Consider the following 19,408-nt stretch of genomic DNA (forward strand, 5'->3'; position numbering starts at 1 on the left):
GCAAAGAGAGAATTCTGAAAGCTGCAGGAATGAAGTAACATTTATGTATAAGGGAGCCTGAATAAGATTAGATATCAATCTCTCATCATAAACCATGGAGGCAAGAAGTCAATAAAATAGCATATTTTAGTGTTGAAAGGAAAAAAAATGTCAATTAAAAATTCTACATGCCTGGCAAAACTGTCTTTCAGCAATTAGGAAGAGATTAAGACATTCCCAGGTAAACAAATTATGAGAAAATTCATCACCACCAGATTGGCTCTATAGGGAATGTTTATGAGGTTTCTGAGGGTTTGAAGGGGAAGGACACTAGACATTTGATCAAACCTACATGAAGAAATAAAAGTATCCATTAATGGTAACATCTTGGGAAATATGAATATCACTGCTACTGTTTCCATTCTTAACTCCACTCCACTTTTTACTTCCTATAATGTCTAAAGGCAAATGTACAAAACATAAAACTAAATCTATGGTTTGGGATCCATAATGTGTAGATACAGAATGTGTGAAAAGAACTACATAAAAAAATTAGGGGGATGGAGTATGGTTTGCATATGTTATTGAAAGCAAATCAGATAGTTATAGATTTAGGAGGCTAAATTTAAGTCTCTTGCTAACTGCAAAGAAAATATCAGAGAATAGTCAAACTCATAGAGACAGAAATTAGAATACTTGTTATCAGGAGTGGGGTTAGGTGTAAAGGGGTGTTAACATCTAATGGGTATAGGGTTTTTGCTTAGGGTAGGTATTGGTGGTACCACAATATTGTGAACGTGGCTTATCCCACTGAATGGAATGCTTGGGAGGTTGGAATGGGAATGTTTATGTAGTAATATGTTTCCACAGTTAAAAATATATAGAAAAAAAGAACAGCTAAAAGACTATAATAATTAAATATAATAAAGTATAATCCTGGATGGAATTTAAGACTGGACAAGAAAAGGCTCAAAAGAAAAGTTCTATGACATAAGAAAAACATTTTGAAAATAGAAGGAGAGCTTTATATCAATGTTAAATTTCTTGAGCTTGATAAGTGCACTTAAGTGGGTATTCATGTTCATAGGAAATGTAGATGGCATTATTATGTGTTTAAGGAGCATGATATTTGCAATCTTCTCTTAAATGTTCATAAAATATGCACATTGATATGCAGACAGATAGATAATTAGTTGACGGATTGATAGATAAATAGATAGAATTATACAGCAAATGCGGCCAGATGTTAATATTGGTGAATCTGGGTGTATTAGGATTCTCTAAGGAAACAAAACTAACAGGAGATATATAAAAATATTGTTCTGTTTTTATAGAATTTCCTCACCTGACTATGGAGATGGGCAAGTCCACATTTTGTAAAGCAAGTTGCAAGCTGGGAACTCCAGTAACTGCTGAAATCATTATTTCTCCCTAGCCTTCAAAGGACTGGATGAAACTTCTTACATTGTTGAAGGCAATCTTCTCTGCTGATTGTAGATTTAATCAGCCAGAGATGATATCAACTTAATGATCATTTAAGACCACAAATAGCCTCACAATAATAATCAGGACAATGCTTGCTTGACCAACAACTGGACACCATAGCCTGGCCAAGTTTATATATGACCTTAAGCTTCACACAGAGTATCTGGAGGCGGAGTTCTCTATATTGGATTTGTATTATTTTTGCAATTGTCATGTAAGTTTACTGTTTTTTTAAAATAAAAAGTTAAAAAACATATTCATATTGCATGTACAATTATACTTAAAATGCAGATATGAAGTATTTCTAAGTAAAAACTAAAAATACAGAACCTTAAGGAAAAAGGTACTAGAGAAGTAAATAGATAAGTAAATGCGCATGACTTTACTATATGAAGATTTGGTAAACCCACAGTAAATGAAGAAAATTAAATTGACAATTATTTATCAATTGAAAAAATGATCTAGAATTGTAACATCATTTGTTAATTAGGCTTTGGGGAACTCTGGGTGTGTGTGTGGGGAGGTTGTAACACATACCTCTATGGAGAAAAATTTACAATATCCACAATAATGACACAGACATTTACCATTTGACCTAGAAATTATACTTTTAGGAACCTTTTAGAAAGTCTGTAGTGAAAATATGAAAAGATGAATGCATAATATTACTCACTGCATTATATTAAGGGGAAGAAGCCACATAAGCCAAACGTCTATCAATAAGGAACTGGTTGAATAAACTGTGATTGTTCACTTTCACTACCATAATCCAGGCTGTAGGAGAACTTACAGAAAAATAACCTGTTTTCTTCAATAAATAAGTTGTATGTGACAGAGAGAAATAAGGGGGTTGGGGAGAGAGGGTGGGAGGAAGAGAGAGAGGCGCCTCCCCTCTGGAGAGCAGTGTGGTGACTCACAGGAGACTAGAGGAGATTTTGGCATATGGTTCTGCAACCCTTTAGTTAAGTGTATACTTGGAAGACAAAGAGCTGGGACGTGAATGGACATTTGCACACTGGTGTTTATGGTGGCAGTGTTCACAATCTGCACTGGATGAAGGTGACTTAAAGGTTCATCCACTGAAGACTGGAACTGGGAACTGTGTTGTGTACACACAATGAACTATTGAGCAGCTGCAAGAAGGAATGAAGTCCTGAGGCATGCAACTAGATGAATGAACCTTGAGGACAGTAAGTTGAATGACAGAAATGAAAGATAAATATTATTATGCCTCACTAATATGGGCTGACTATAATGTACAGGCTCTGAGAATTGAATTTGAGAACATAGGTTATCAGGGGAAGACCTATTGTAAAAGTTTCTACTTGTAAACTCTTACAGCAGTCACATCTATTCTGGAGTTGTAACTGTTATTTCTAAATTCTAAGATGTTGAGTTCTTTGCACATAACCTGGAATTTTGGGTATTTGTGTGATACCTGAGACTCAGAGCTAGAGTTCTGTGGCTATGAAAGACAGAATTACCCCATACAGCAACTTTTTAGAACACAAAGTTGTCAGACTTCAATTAGAGATATGAATGAAGCTGAACTGGGTAGGTCTAAGGTAAATCAGACTGGGTAGGTCTAAGGTAAATCATCCTTTATATCATAAAGGATGATATTGACTGTATTTTAAAACTTCAACTTTTGTGTGAGACCAAAGGAAGAGATATTTATTTGCTGGAATATTAGATAGTAGTAGCACACTATCTAATTTAACTTGTATGATAAGCGCACTCAAACACCATAATTACATGGAACCTTGAACAGGCAGTGAGATCTTGTTGGTTTATACAAGTTGGTTGGATGCCCTGAAACATGCCGAGTAAGTTGGGCAGATTGAAAAGTAAGTAAATCCCTTGAGGGACTGGGAAAAAGGTGAAAATATAAGATCTCCCCACCTAGAGAAGACCTGATATTCTCACAGTTATTGGGGACTGCTAATTTGATGGACCATGCCCTCAAACTTGAAGCTTGCCCTTATGAAACTTATTCCTGCAAAGGAAAAGCTAAGCCTACTTATGAGTCACTTTCCCAAGAACTTCTTTTGTTGCTCTGAAGGTGAGCTCACTGCGCTCCCCCCTATGTGGGATATGACTCCAAGGGGGTATAAATCTCCCTGACAATGTGGGACATGACTCCAGGGGACGAATCTAGCTTGACATTGTGGGAGTGAGAAATTCTTCCTGACCAAAAGGGGGAAAGAGATTTAAACAAAATAAAGTTTCAGTGGCTGAGATTTCAAATAGAGCTGAGAGGTCATGCTGGAGGTTGTTCTTATGAGTATGTAGAGATCCCCTTCCTGTTTTTGTTTTTTTTTTTTTGGAGTAGCTAGAGGAAAATACATGAAATTGTTGAACTGTAAGCCATTAGCCTTGATTCTTTAATATGATTGAATAACTATAAAGTTTTTAAGGTTCGGCTGTGTAATTGTGAAAATCTCATGACTGACACTCCCTTTCCCCAATGTACTGACAGATGAGTAAGAACATAAAAAGGCAAAAAAACAAAAAAATAATGGGGGGATGAGATGTTTTAGATTTTCTTTTTCACTTTTATTTTTATTCTTATTTTTATTTTTTTGAGTAATGAAAATGTTCAAAAATCAATGTGATGAATGCACAACTATATGATGACTTGTGAACCACTGTATAATTTGGATGATTACATGGTATGTGAATATATAATATATCTCGATAAAATTGCATTTATAAAAATAATAATCCAGAGCGTGGAAGGGTGAAAGGAGAAAAGTAGGTAGGGCTATAACGCTGTGTGCTTGATCATGCACTGATAATTGTTGAAAGTAGGTGATGGATACTTACAGTTTTATAATCCAATTATGTCTCTTTTGTATAATTGGAAATTTTCTATAATAAATATTTAAATTGACAATAAACACAACAAAATGTAAACGGGGTGATTGAATTTGAGTGGTGAAATTTGAGGTTTCCAGAGCACAACACTCTCGGTTTTCCTCTTAACCTCTCTGGTTGTTCCTTTTCATCCTTCTCTGCTTGCTCATCCTACATTTCCTACATTATGATGGAATCTCCTAGAGCTCTGTCTTTGGATATTCCGTGCCTAGTTAGTCTTGTCCAAGCTCATGGCTTTAGATACCATTTATATAATGAATTCCAATTTTGTATCTTCAAACCAGGAAATCTCCACGGTAGCATATCCAAATGCTTAACATCTCTACTTGAATGTTTTATTTTCAAACTTAATATATTCATAATCAAGTCCTGATTTCCTACCATGTCCAAACTACCCATCCCCAATTCTTCTACTTCATCAATGGTAACTCCATTCATCTAGGTGTTTAAGCCCCTAAACCTAAAAATCATTTTTGATTCCACAGTCACATACATTCAATATTTAAACCATCAGCAAATCCTGTTACCTCTATTTTCAAAATACGTCCAGAATCTGATAATTTCATATCACCTTTATTTCTGCTACCCTGATCTATGCCACCACCATCACTCACCTGGACTACTACCTGCTTTACCCTTTGCCCATGCGGTGGATTCTAAATATAGCACTCAATGTTTTTTTGTAAAACAAAATCATATTATCCCTTTCCTATTGTTCAAGACCTTCCAGTGGCTTCCCACATTAGACAGAATTAAAGGCAACATCTATAACATTGTTTCAAAGAGCTCATACTATCTGATTTTCTACTCTTCCCCACACCTCACCACTTTCCTTAACTCTTTGCCCTCATTTCCTATAGACTTTGCCTCCACTTCAACTACATAACATCATGGATGGCTTATTTGCCTGTTGTTATCTATGTTAGAATGTTCCTTCTTAGATATCACACATTTCACTTCATCATCTTCTTTTTAAATGTAATCATATCAACGAGGTCTTTCCTGACTGCTGTATATAATACTGAAACCACCTCAATCTTTATCTACCTCCCATGCTTTTTTTAAGCACTTCTCTCTAATAGGCATACTATAAAATTTAATTTGTTATCTGTTTATCATCTGCCCCCCACTAATATATAAAACTCATTAAAGCAAATTTTAACCCTTTATTCATTGCCATATCTCAGATCCAAAAAGGTCTAGAATATATTGCGTGTTTCATACTTGTATAAATGAATGCTTGCAGGGGACACCTTTAGCCAACTTGAAAAAAAAAAGCTATTTTAAAGACTAATTTTTTATATGTGCCTGAAATAAAAATTCTAACCATAGATGGCATATTTACTCATTAAGATAGGCCTATCAAGACCAGTATTTGGAATTAGTTTGAATTAGCTTTTAATTTTAAATGATAAAATTGCAATTGTTCAGAAATGGAATATTTGGCTATTCCACTGAATCATAGCTTTCTTTCCAAATTGGTAAGGACACCAGATTACTTGTCAAAGTATGCTCTCTAAAGTAACTAAATTTCCTTTTGCCTAAAAAATTCAGTAGAAATATAGGACATTTGACTGTTATCAATGATAAACTTCATTTTTTCTTATACATTTTCTTTGTATAAATTGCATTGCAAGTTGGAAACGCAAGCAACTATGAACCATCCATTCACAAATAATCTATTTCAAAATTTTGAACTTGATATTTCTATTCAGTGATCTTCGTATTTCTGGCCATAATAGTAAATGAAATAATAATATCTGATTACTAACAATGTCATATTCTTATAAAATGTCTTTGAAATATCGCATTTTCATGTAGAGTAGATGTCTATTGTATTTTACTGCTCAAATAACATGTTTCAAATAGTAAAACGGCAGGGGAGTAGTGACTGAGCTATTAATAAAACACACCAGCTTTTAGCTGGCAAAGAAGCCTCCTTTCCATCAAAAATGTCTCAGCCTTTAATAAAGAAACTCAAGTGGTGTCGGTGAAAAATTACTTTTCTCACCCGGTCATCTGTCTGTCATGTATTATTCAGGTCACCAATGTTTGTCCTGAACTGTATCATTCTGTAGTTGTGTCAGGTATGAGATATGTTCAGTGTAATTCCATCAGACTTCGTGAAGTTGATTAGAACAGATCACCTTTCGGCATGGGCACAAGTTATCTCAGCATATTGAGTGAAAAAGACTTATTTATCTTTGCCTTATAATAAAGAAAGAGATGAGCAAATTTATCCATTAACTTGAAACTAGTCACAGATTTGGTGTGAAAACAAACTGTAGTTAGTAATTCTATTGAATATACCGCAGAACATGGGTGTTTCTTCAGTGGGGAGAAAAGCTTATACTGGAGTCTGCATTTGATAGCATGAAATATTTAACCACAGCACACACATTTTATTATGGTTCTTAAAATGGTAAATGTTTGTCTCTCAACAAAAATGATACAATGTAATAAAATATGCCATAACTTTGATGATTTCCATCGGATTTTTCCAAAATACTTTTTGCAAAATAATTCACAGTTTGCTTTTACAGAAAATGGTTTTCAAATTTTATATAATTATTTTTATTCCTTAACTAAATGATAGACTATTTACTAAAAGCATTCAAAAACAACTAGCAATTCCACAGATTTGTGAAGAGGTTTGGACTAATAGAATTATATGTGAGTTAGGTGTAAGGAAACCTAGATCTTGTCCGACATGACCTGGTGTCTTCTGGTTCCTCATCTGGAATTAAGGAATTGGACAAATAATTCCTGAAAATGGAGAGGGGAGCAAGTGACACATGATAATCAAAGAGTAGGGGTAGGTTTGCATTTAAATTCTGATTCTGCTACTTATTAAATTTAGATTTGAAACATTTCTGAAAATGAGGATAAAATGAAGGATGCTAGGATTCTTTATCTACAACATAGTCATGTGTATTTATGTATCTACCTATATCAATATCTATTTACTTAGGCATTGCCTCATCCTGAACTGATTTAATATAACGCAGAAGAGAAATCATTGTATGCTATTTACTCTCACATCTACTAGCTGTTTATTTTAAGAATCTCAAAGTAATTTTTGAAAAACATGGAACATTATTACTAAAGGTGAATCAGAATATCTAGTAATTTTGCAAAACTGACATTTGATTGTTATAAAAACATAAATATATATTGTGAAATCTACCCACAGATTGCTTGATATTTACTTTTATTTTTGTTAATTTTTATTGATTCTTCTCATATACTTCATCTTTACTACACAGTAGATGCTCCAGAAAACAAAACTGGCTCATCCTAAATTATCATCTGCTGCTGTCCAGAATGTGTTTGAAATAGAAAATTTTAGAAATTGCTTTAATTTTTTTTCATACATTTATTGTGTATTTTATTGTAGCTTGTTTTGCATAGAAAGGAGAAAAGAACCTCTATCCTTTCTCCTACTTGTCTGTTTTTCCTGCTGGGTGCCATAGCTCAAACAAGTATTTATTAAATTTGAGAGATGTACCCTTTGTTGGGCTGTGAAGAATACGTTGCAGATATAGCATTTGTTCTTACAGAGCAAAATATGTTTCTGAGCAGATGAACAGGCAACCTTACATTTGTGATGCTAGTAAAAACAAGTGGCATGTCTACATCAAGATTTAACACCTCAAGGAGCAAGTTAAAATTGCTAGAGAACAATCTAATTCTCAATAACCCATTGCTAAAACAATAAATTACAATGGAAATTAGGAAACATTTTGATTAAGTGATAATGAAATCAAAACTGGTAGGATGAAGCTAAAACTAAGTTTCAAGAGAAAACATAACTTTAAATGCATATATTAGAAGAAAAGAGAAAGTAAAAATCATTTATCTTATTTTCCATAAATAAAACTAGTAAAAGAACAATTTATTGATATCAAAACAGAAGGAGAGAACTACTAAGGATAAAAGCAGAAGAATATACTATGCTCATTGAATAAGACTCAATAGTGTAAACATGTCAACTCTCTTCAAACTTAGCTATACATTAAATGCTATCACATACCAAAAGCTGTTTTTATGTGGAAATTAAGAATTGAACCTATAATTGCAAAGCAAACGCAAAGAATCAAATGTAGCTAAAATAAGAAGTGTAAGGTATTACAATTTATTCTTCCAAGTATCAACATGCATTAAAAGATACAGTAATAAAAGCAATGTGGTATTGGTGCTAGGAACAATAGCAAACCAACAGAATGTAATTGAAATTACAGAAACAAAGCCACAATTATTTGGACACCATGTACTACAATGGTGGAATTATAGTTTACTAAGGAAATAATAGTTTTTGCAATAAATAATACTTAGACAATAAAAATAGCCATCTGGAAAGATTAAAATTGACTGTTACCTCATAGTATATACAAAAACCAATTCTAGTCAGTTTGTAGCTCTAAATGTGAAAGATAAAACAATAAGGTTTGTAGAAGACAATATAAATGATTATGTCTATGACTTTGGGGTAAAAACATATTTCTAAATAGAAAAAAACTGGAAACTTTAGAGGAGGCACAATATCTGTTTTGCTAATAATAGGCACTCTATAAATAGAAATTGAATACATAAATAAATAAAAAGTTCTTATTACTAATTGTAATACTAAAATATGCCATTTGTTGATGAAGAAAGGAATACCCAATTAGTTTGTAACATCCCTTCCAAAGTCTCATAATTTTGAAGATTTTCCAAACCTATACAGGGTAATACTAAAGCTCTTTTAGCCCAAATTCTCATTTGCACTCATTTCTTGAATGTTATGCATGCAGCAGAACAGGTATAATAGCACATACAAATCTAAAAGATTCATAGCTTTAAAGTAATTATTATTTTTACAGCAAAAGAAGCTTTAGGCTTTTAGTGACTGATAGAGACACATAATACATCCTCAGAAAGTAAGTATTCACAGAAGTTCCTAAAGAAGAAAATTAACTTTATTCACTGATCTGTGCCTAATAACATTGTAAATGGATTATACATATAGTCCTCAAATTTTTTTTGCATTGGCTCCAAGGGGCATTTTGTGGGAAATCATTATAATTGATGTATAGCTGCACCAAATCAAGTCTATTTCCTCAATATAATTGACCTCAATTTATAAATCTAACATGAAATTGATATGCACAAATATGACAGAATGTTAAATAGGAATTAAAATACACATACGTGCATCAATATGAAAATATGCATCATAAATTGAAAAGTAAAAAAAGAAAATTTGAGAACAGTGGTTGAAAGACTGTTGAGCTTAATATGTTTAATTATGATTTAATTTTAAAAATGCTATGTTTTTGTTAAAAAATGAGAATTTACTTATGTGATGACATTAAAATGAAGAACTCAGGCATAGTGGATTAAAAAAATTTTCATTTACTCATAGACATGTAATTTAGCATATGTATTGCAAATAGCTTCCACTAGTTTTATCTAGTTGATAGTTATTTTCATTATCCCTGATACTTTAATATCATTTTCATACCTAATATCAAACACACTACATTTTCCGTTATATAAATATTTTGTGCTCTGAACCTTATTTTGCCCAAGAACATGTTTACATATTTTATTTGTGACTTTTAATTATGGAAAAGGTTTGAAAGTTTAACTGTAATTAGGGATGGAAAAGATTAAAATAATTATATTAATCTACATACTTTCATTTTCATAGAATATAAATATTTTAAAGAAAATTTTGGAATTAACAGCAAATACATTAAAATTTCAGAAAAGAAACAACCAAAAATCGATTAAATAAAAAATTATGGTTTTGTGCAATTATTTCCTAAACTGTAAAAATAAATTGAATAGGGAAAGTTAGCCTAAGATGATAAACAATATTGCTATTTTTTATACCAGCTCTATTGAAATACTCATATATATTAAAATGCACTGGTTTAAATTGTACAATTAGTTGGTTTCTTATATTCACAAAATTGTGCAATCATCACCACTATCAAATTTTAGAACATATTCATCGTCCCAAAAAGAAACCTCGTACACATTAGCAGTTACTGCCAATGGCTCCCCATGCCATCTTGCTCCCAGTCCTTGGCAACCACTAACCTATTTTCTGGCTTTATGGATTTGACCATTCAGGCCATTTCATATAAATGGAATCACACAATACATGGCCCTTTGTATTTAGCTTCTTTTACTTAGCCTAATGTTTTCAGGATTCATCTATGTTATAAATATTATATCCGTTTTTTATGTCTGAATAATATTCTATTTTATGGCTATGCCATATTTTCTTATCCATTCATCAGTTGATGGACATTGGGTTTTTTCTACTCTTTGTTTATTGTGAATGTGCTGGGCATCCTTGCCTTGTTCCTAATCTCAGCGAGAAAGCTTCCAGTCTTTCATCATTACACAGGATATTAGCTTTGGACTTTTCATATATGTCTTTTATCAAGTTGAGGAAGTTTCCTTCTATTCCTAGTATTTTTCATGTTTTCATCAAGACAGGGTACTGTCTTTTGTCAAATGCCTTTTCTGTATCAATCGTGATGATCATTTTTTTTCCTTTCATTCTGTTAATGTGGTATATTACAAATGTGTTTTTTTATGTTGCACAACCATGCATAATAGGGATAAATCCCACTTGATCATGGTATATACCTATTTTAATAGGCTGTTGGATTTGGTTTGCTTCTATTTTGACATATAAATTCATAACAGATATTGTTCTGTTACTTTCTTTTCTTCTGGTATCTTTATCCAGCTTTGGTTATGAGAGTGATGTTGGCTTCATAGAATGAGCTAAGGAGTATTCCCTCCTCCTCAATTTCTTGGAAGAATTTTAGCAAAGCTGGAGTTAAGCCATCTTGGAATGTTTGGTAGAATTCCCCTGTGAAGCCATCTGGTCTTGGGCTTTGCTTTGTTGGACGGTTTTGGTCACTGATTCAATCTCTTTACCGATAATTGGCTTGTGGAGATCTATTTCCTCTAGAGTCGCTGTAGGTAGTTTGTGTGTTTCCAGGAATTTGCCCATTTCACCTAGGTTAGCTAATTTTTTGACATCTAGTTGTTTATAATATCCTCTTTTAGTCCTTTTTATTTCAGCAGGATTGGTAGTAATGTCCCCTTTTCATTTCTGATTTTAGTTATTTCTATCTTCTTTTTTTCCTTGTTGGTCTAACTAAAATTTGTCAATTGTATTGATCATTTCAAAGAACACATTTTTGTTTTGTTGAGTCTCTCTATTGTTTGTCATTTTCTATTTCTTTTATCTCTACTGAAAACTTTAGTATTCTTCCTTCTCACTTTTGGCTTTGTTTACTTTTCCTTTTACAGTTCTTCCCATTTGAGGTTGGGTTTCTGATTTGAAGTCTTTCTTCTTTTTAAATGTAAACATTTTGAGCTATAAATTTCCCTCTCAGCGCTGCCTTCTCTGCATCCCATAAATTTTGCTATGTATTTTCATTTTCAATTGCCTCAGGATATTTCCTAATTTTGCTTCCGATTTCCTCTTTAATCCATTCATTGTTAAAAGTATATTGTTTAATTTCCACATATTTGTAAATTTTCCATTTCCCTCTCTGTTATTAATTTATAGCTTCATTCTGTTGTGGTTGGAGAATATACATTGTATGATTTCAATGATTTTTTAACTAACTGACACTTGCTTTTGACCCAGCATGATCCCTGTGCACTCAAGAAGAATATGTATTCTGTGTTCATTGGGTGCAGTGTTCTATATATATATATTAGGTCTAGTTGGTTTGGTGCATCTTTCAAGTCCTGTACTTCTTCATTTATCTTCTGACTAGATGATCTATCCATTATTGAGAGTGGCATGTTAAAGTCTCCTTCTATTAATGAAGAACCATCACTTTTCCCCTCCAAATATGTCAGTAGTTCCTTCATTTATTTGGGGTATCTGATCTTAGGTGCATATTTATTTATAATTGCTACAGCTTCTTGTTGGACTGTCTCTTTTATCAGTATATAATGACCATCTTTTTCCCTCATAACTGCTTGTTAATTTAAGTCTATTTTATCAATTATTATTATAGCCACTCCAGCTCCCTTTTGGTTACTACTTATATGGTACATTTTTTCCCCATACTTTCAACATCACCGTACTGGTATCTTTGACTTTAGGGTGATGCTTTTTTATAGTTAGGTCATGCTTTTTTATCCAGTCTATAAATCTCTGCCTTTTGACTAGAAAGGTAAATTCATTTATGTTTGAAATCACTATGGATAATGCAGAACTTTCTTCTGCTATATTCCTATTTAGCCTCTGTAATTCTTATAACTTTTTTGTCCATTATACTTGTTAAACCCTACTTCTATATATATTTGTTTTTCATGTGTTGTACCATATTGCATGCTTTCTCACATCAATCTGGGTTTATTTTTTCATTTATTAGCTTTGTGGCTACCGTGAGGTTAAAATTTAACCTCCCAAATATATAACAATCTTATTTGGCTTGATAACAACTTAACTTCTATAGCATGCACATATATTTTCCAATACCACTCTACCCTCCCACTTGCATTGTTTTTTTTTTTTTTTTGCATGTTACCACTTACATCTTTGTACATTGTATGTCCAATAATAAAGATATATCATTACTTCTTATGCATTTCCACTTGAGCACCTATAGGAAGTAAGAAGTAGAATTACATACCAAGCAATACAAAAAATAATACCTGCATTTATAATTATTCAAATGGCTTCCTTTACCGCAGGAAAAAGATTTATTTTTTTATGCTGCTTTGAACCACTGTGTAGTGTCCTTTCCATTCAGTCTTCAGAACTACCTTTATTATCGCTTACAGGGCTGGGTTAGTGGTGATGAGGTGCCTCAAATTTTGTATATCTGAGAATGTCTGAAACTGTCCCTCACTTTTAAAAAAGTCCTGCCAGATAAAAAATTCTTGACTAGCAATTGTTTTCCTTCAGTGCGTTAAGTATTTCAACCCACTATCTTCTTGTCTCCATGATTTCTGATGAGAAATTGTTCATTCTAATTGGAACTCCCTTGTACATGTCACGTTGCTTTTCTCTTGCAGTTTTCAGAACTTTCTCTTTGCCTTTGATAGGATATTCAATATCTGATACAGTTTGTTTTTCTTCTTGTTTATCCTGATTGGTGTTCTTTGTTCTTCTTGATTGTGTATATTCACATCATTTGCTACATTTGGGTAGTTCTCTACCGTTATTTTCTTGGCTATTCCTCTATCTGTTTCTATTTCTTTTTCTTTCTGGGACTCCAGTAATGCATATATTGGTGCACTTGATGATGTCCCATTACTGAATAGGCTATTTTCACTTTTAATAATTCTATTTTTCTTTCTGCTCCCCAGCCTGACTCATTTCAAGTGTCTTGTCTTCAAGTTGACTAATTCTTTCTTCTGCCAACTCCAATCCGTTCTTGAAACTCCTTGGGCATTTTTCATGTCAGTTCTTGTGGTCTTCAACTTCAGTAGTTCTCTTTGGTTCCTTTTTAAAATTTCTGTCTTTACTTAAGCTCTCATATTGTCCATTCATTCTTTGCCTGATATCCTTTAGTTTTTTTCTCTGTACTTTCTTTTACCTCCTTAAGCATTTTTAAAATAATTTTTTAAAGGCTATCTTTGGTATGCTCACCCTTTTGACTTCATCATTGGTGTTTTCTGTACTTTTATCTTCTTTCTATCTCTTTTTATATCACTTTCTATTTCTTTCTTTGTTCTATAAGCTTTTGTTGCACACTATACATTTTCATAATTTAAAATTTTACTTCTTGGATTTACTCCCTGAGATAGATGTTTCTTGGTTTTGTGACCAGCTGGTAATAAGACAGAGATTTTTCTTGAGCTTCAGCCCTCCTATCAGTAAGGTCTGCCTACGAAAAATGCTGTATGCAGGTATTTCTCTGTCTTTCTGGGCCTCTGACTTGTGCTAGGATTTTGCTTATTAGTTGTTTTGGAGTTCTCCTCTTTACAAGTGTTTGATTTTCTCTTCTGATTCCCAGGAGACAGACTTTCCTCTCCCAGGTATTGGAAGCTACTTGGGCTTTGTCCTAGACTGTCCACCTCTATAGTCTCTTTTTTTTTTTTTGTATACCATATGGTGGGGTCACATTTCATTATTTCTTCGTGTGGGTATCCCATTATTGCAGCACCATTTGTTGAATTGTTTATTCGCTTGTTTTGTTTTGCTTATCTGCTTACTTTTTGGGGAAGTGCATGGACCAGGAAGGGAACTCAGGTCTCCCGCGTGGCAGGCAAGAATTCTACCTCTGAATTCCCCTTGCACTCCCCACCGCTATAGTTTTTTTTACACACCTTTCATTGTCTTACACTGCTTTTGCCTATAGGTCAGATATGGGAAGAAGGTCACCCCAGAGAGGACTTTCCCAATCCAGTCTTTTCCAAAACAGGGTTATAGACCCATGAGTGGGGTACAGTCTGTATCTAAAGTGTACCGGGCTCCAAAGCTTCTCTGAAAGCTCCCCAAAGCTGAGCTTTCCTGGCTGCCCAGCTAAGGCAGCTCTTCAGCTAACTGTCCCCCACATCCCTGAAGAAGCTCTGCACTTTTAAATCTCCATCACTTCTGCCACTGTCACTGCCTTTGTCAGGGCAAAGCTGCCTTCAGAGCGAGGACCCAATGATCTATATTCACTAATCAAAAGCCATGGCCAGTGATCAGTCATACCCACCCCTATTCTTGGGAAAGAGGATTTTTACATCCTTTTCTGTCACTAGCAGCTAGCCAGGGACTGGACCTCAAGGCAACCTGCTAGGAGTGTGGAGGAAACATGCAGACAGCCACTGCACAGAGAAATTAATTTTCAGTTCTTTAACAGAAATTATCTGCTACTTCACCCTCTTTCCCTGGACGATGTACAGTGTTCTTTTGGCTTATGGATTTTCAAAATAGTTGTTTAAGACAACTCCTGCCTATTTAGTAGTTATTTTGGTGGGAGGACTAAATTCTGGAGCTCCCTGCTCACCTTTCTTCCCTGGAAATTCTCAGGAATCTCCTTTTTTAATGTAACAAGACTATAAATTTCCCTGTAAGCACTACTTTTGTTGCATCCCATAAATTTTGATATGTGTGCTCTTGTTTTCGTTTGTCTCAAGATATTTACTGGTTTTCCATGGGGTTTCCTCTTTGACTCATTGAGTGTGTTTTTTTTTTAACTTCAATATATGTGTGTATTTTTCAGTTCTCTCCCTGTTACTTATTTCAAGCTTCATTCTATTGTTGTCTTAGAAGATTCTTCGCATAATTTCAATCTTTTTAAAAATTTTTGACTTATTTGATGGCTCTGATAACTTCCAAATTAGGGCATTGTGGTAGTTAGATTCAGTTGTCAACTTGGCCAGATGAAGGCACCTAGTTTTGTTGCTGCAGACATGAGCCAATGGTATGTGAACCTCATCTGTTGCTAATTACATCTGCAGTCAGTTAGGAGGTGTGCCTGCTGCAGTGAATGACGTTTGACTTAATTGGCTGGTGCTTTAATGAGAGAGCACGACGTAGCACAGCCAAGCAGCTCAGCATTCCACATCTCAGCACTCACAGCTCAGTTCAGGCCTTTGGAGATGCAGAAAGAAGTCACCCCAGGGAAATTTGTTGGAACCCAGGGGCCTGGAGAGAAGGCCAGCAGAGATCACTTTGTTCATGAGCCCATTGGGTAATGACAGGAGTTGCTGGGGAAAGAGGCTGACTGGTATTCACAGAATGGGTCATCTTATCTACTTGATTATTAAAATCTTCCTCTGCTGAAGTCACCCTCTGGTGTGCATTCACATGGGGCACAAATATCTTCATATTTTTAGCACACTCAGAAAGGTCTATCCACATACTTCTTCCCCAGACCTCTTTATCACCAATTTTCCAATTATGGTCTTTCCAAGTCCCTGACCATCCTGTGCCTTCCCACATAAGAAAAACCTCAGTTGAAAGTTAGCTGCCTTTCCTCTGAAGAACTAACAAAATAAATCCCTTTTTATTAAAAGCCAATCCGTTTCTGGTGTGTTGCATTCCAGCAGCTAGCAAAGTAGAACAGGCATCATGACCCAAGGAGCCAGATGGGGTCAATATTCGAAATGTTTATTTTTCATTTAGGTGCTCCAGCAATTAGAATCTTGGTAGGTGTGTGCACTTTGTCCCAGTAGTTCCACCATGAGTCTCTTTTGTTTCCTAAGGACTCTTTTTTGATGCATACATTTGCCAGCTGCTTGCATTTTGCCACAGGTCTATGTGGCCTTTGGTCTATATGCTTAAAATGTATGTGGAAGTCTAATATGCTGCAAAGCATGGCTCTGTGGTCTGCAACCACAGCAAATGGCACTGAGCCGAGAGGGTTGCTGCACAGTCACAGGCCAGATTTGGTTCATAGTTTACAAGACCTTAATTTATACCAATGGAAACTGCTGTTCGATTAGAAAACTAGTAAAAATATACAAACTAAAAAGAGTGATACAGATATTTTCTTCTTTAAAGATAAGAATAAAAGGAAAACTGGTTCTGCTGAGGAGTACATTCATTGTAATATAAAGCAAAAGTCCCTAAACTTTCATCTTTTAACTAAGAAATTCTACTCCCAAAATTTTACCCAAAGGAGTAATTAACAATATTTTATCTAGCTCTTCAATAGTATGTTTATGTTTCCTTTATTTTATTGAATTATTTGTATTCTACATTTAAAAGAATGGAAGAGAGAAAACAATAAAAAGTGAAACATCATATTTATGTAAGTAGTTTCCAGAAATGCTTTTGTCTACTCTGAAAGCCTGAATCCTAATATACTAACAGGGAAAATTGAGTTAAATATTTATCTCTTTAGCTTATAATAGTCTAGTAGAACTCAATGCAGGTAAGTGATTTTTGTTTGTTATCTCAGTTAAACAAATTGATCCTCTCTATAACTTAACCCTGTTTAAATTTCTTGACCAATGACATGGTCAGGTTCATGTGTCAACTTGGCCAAGTTCTGCTACCTATTTGGTTGGGCAAGTGCTGGCCTGTCTGTTGCAGTGAGGACATTTCATAGAATTAAATCATGATCACACCATCTGCATCCACAACTGATTCCATTTGTTATCAGCCAAAGGGAAGTGTCTTCTGCAATGAGTGTGGCTTAATCTAATCACGGGAATCCTTTTAAGGAGGATTCAGAAGAGACAGGCTCTCTTCCTGCTTCGGCTGGTGAGTCTCTCCTGTGGTGTTCGTCCAGACCCTCCATCGGAGTCTGCGGATTTTGTACTCTGCATTCCTGCAGTCATGTGAGACACTTTTATAAATTTTAAATTTGTGAGTATTCTCTGTTGATTCTGTTTCTCTAGAGAACCCTAACTAATACAACCAGCATACATTCTTGTTTTGTTTGTATAAAAAAATGCCGTAAACAACAATAACAAAAAATTAATTGAAACATGTTTTTACTATAATTTTTAAGACAGGGTATTCTAATTATAAGGCTTGCCTCACTGATAAATAGCCCTGCAAGATGCACTAAATTTTTTCCATGCAATTATTCTGATGATCTATATGGGATAACAGTTGACACAAAATCCACATAAAAGACAGAACCCTGGGTGGATCCATTTTCATGTATTTGGAGTTTATCTGCTGTTCCCAAATGGACAAGTTTATTAAAACACAGAGAGACCTATTTCTTATTTTTTCATAGGCAAATGAGAAGGACTGATCATCTCCTGAATTCAAAATCAAGTTAGGTTAGCAGGGTTATATTTCCAGACCAATTGTCAATCTCGGGCACATAAAACTTCAGACACCTGGGATCAATGCTTGACTTGTTAAGCCATTCCTAGGGTCTACAAGATGAGTTACCTTAGTGATTGTTCTGGTTTGCTAGCTGCCAAAATGCAACACAATCAGAGGTGGATTGGCTTTTAATAAAAGGGGATTCATTTCATTAGTTCTTCAGAGGAAAGGCAACTAACTTCCATCTGAGGTTCTTTCTTATGTGGGAAGGCTCAGGGTGATCTCTGCTGGCCTTCTCTCCAGGCCTCTGGGTTCCATGAACTTTCCCCGGAGTGATTTCTTTCGGCATCTCCAAAGGCCTGGGCTGAGCCGCGAGTGCTGAGATGAGGTACGCTGAGCTGCTTGGGCTGTACTATGTTGCACTCTCTCATTTAAGCACCAGCCAACTAAATCAAACAGCAGGCATGCCTCCTAGCCGACTGCAGATGTAATCAGCAACAGATGAGGTTCACATGCCATTGGTTCATGTCCACAGCAACAGAACTAGGTGCCTTCACCTGGCCAAGCTGACAACTGAATCTAACTACCACAGCGATCTTCAACTCCTTGTGGCTTCTACTTTCATTTTTTAAAGGTATTTCTCTATGTTCCTTCCAAAGATCTCTGCCCTATAGCATGCATCATTATAACTTTGGTTAGGAATAATCTAGTCTTTCCTCATACAGACCAATTGACCTCCATGCAGAAAAGGGAGACCTGGAAAACAGTGCCCTCAAATTGTCACTCCCTTTTTGGCCCTAACTTCTTTTTTAAGCTGAAAGTCACAATAAAAGATCAAAATCCAATGTGAAGTATATTAATAAAATAGAGTTCATGTTCCAAACCGAGCTTTATTACATGATGTTAAGAGAGGGTGCTGGAATGCTTTCCTTTCTAAATAGGGATGGGGTGGGGCTTTGAAAAGAAGCAGGAATTTGAAGTATTTCTGTAGACTTTTGATGAGGGTGGACAAACGTCAATCAATATGTTCTAAGATGCATATTTTAATGTACCTTTATCTCTGAATCATTAAAATAATTGTACTTTAAATTTAATTTTTAGCATTTCTAAAAGTTGGCATGTACTAGGCTAATTTATTTAAATTTTGGCATGAAATTATTATTCTTATGTAACATCTGTACTTACAGGTATGTGAATGGAAACATTTTTCAATTATAACTTGCTCCTTGGTACAGGTTTTCTGTGCCTAATGTGAGCACCTGGGAGACTTTTTAATCCCTTCCTACACCATGAGCACATGAGCAAATTGAAGACTCACACTATAGAGTCATGGCAAGCCTCTTAACCAACCCCTGCTGACAAGAGTTATGA

The sequence above is a fragment of the Tamandua tetradactyla genome, chromosome 6, assembly GCF_023851605.1.
Source record: "Tamandua tetradactyla isolate mTamTet1 chromosome 6, mTamTet1.pri, whole genome shotgun sequence".
Taxonomy (NCBI): domain Eukaryota; kingdom Metazoa; phylum Chordata; class Mammalia; order Pilosa; family Myrmecophagidae; genus Tamandua; species Tamandua tetradactyla.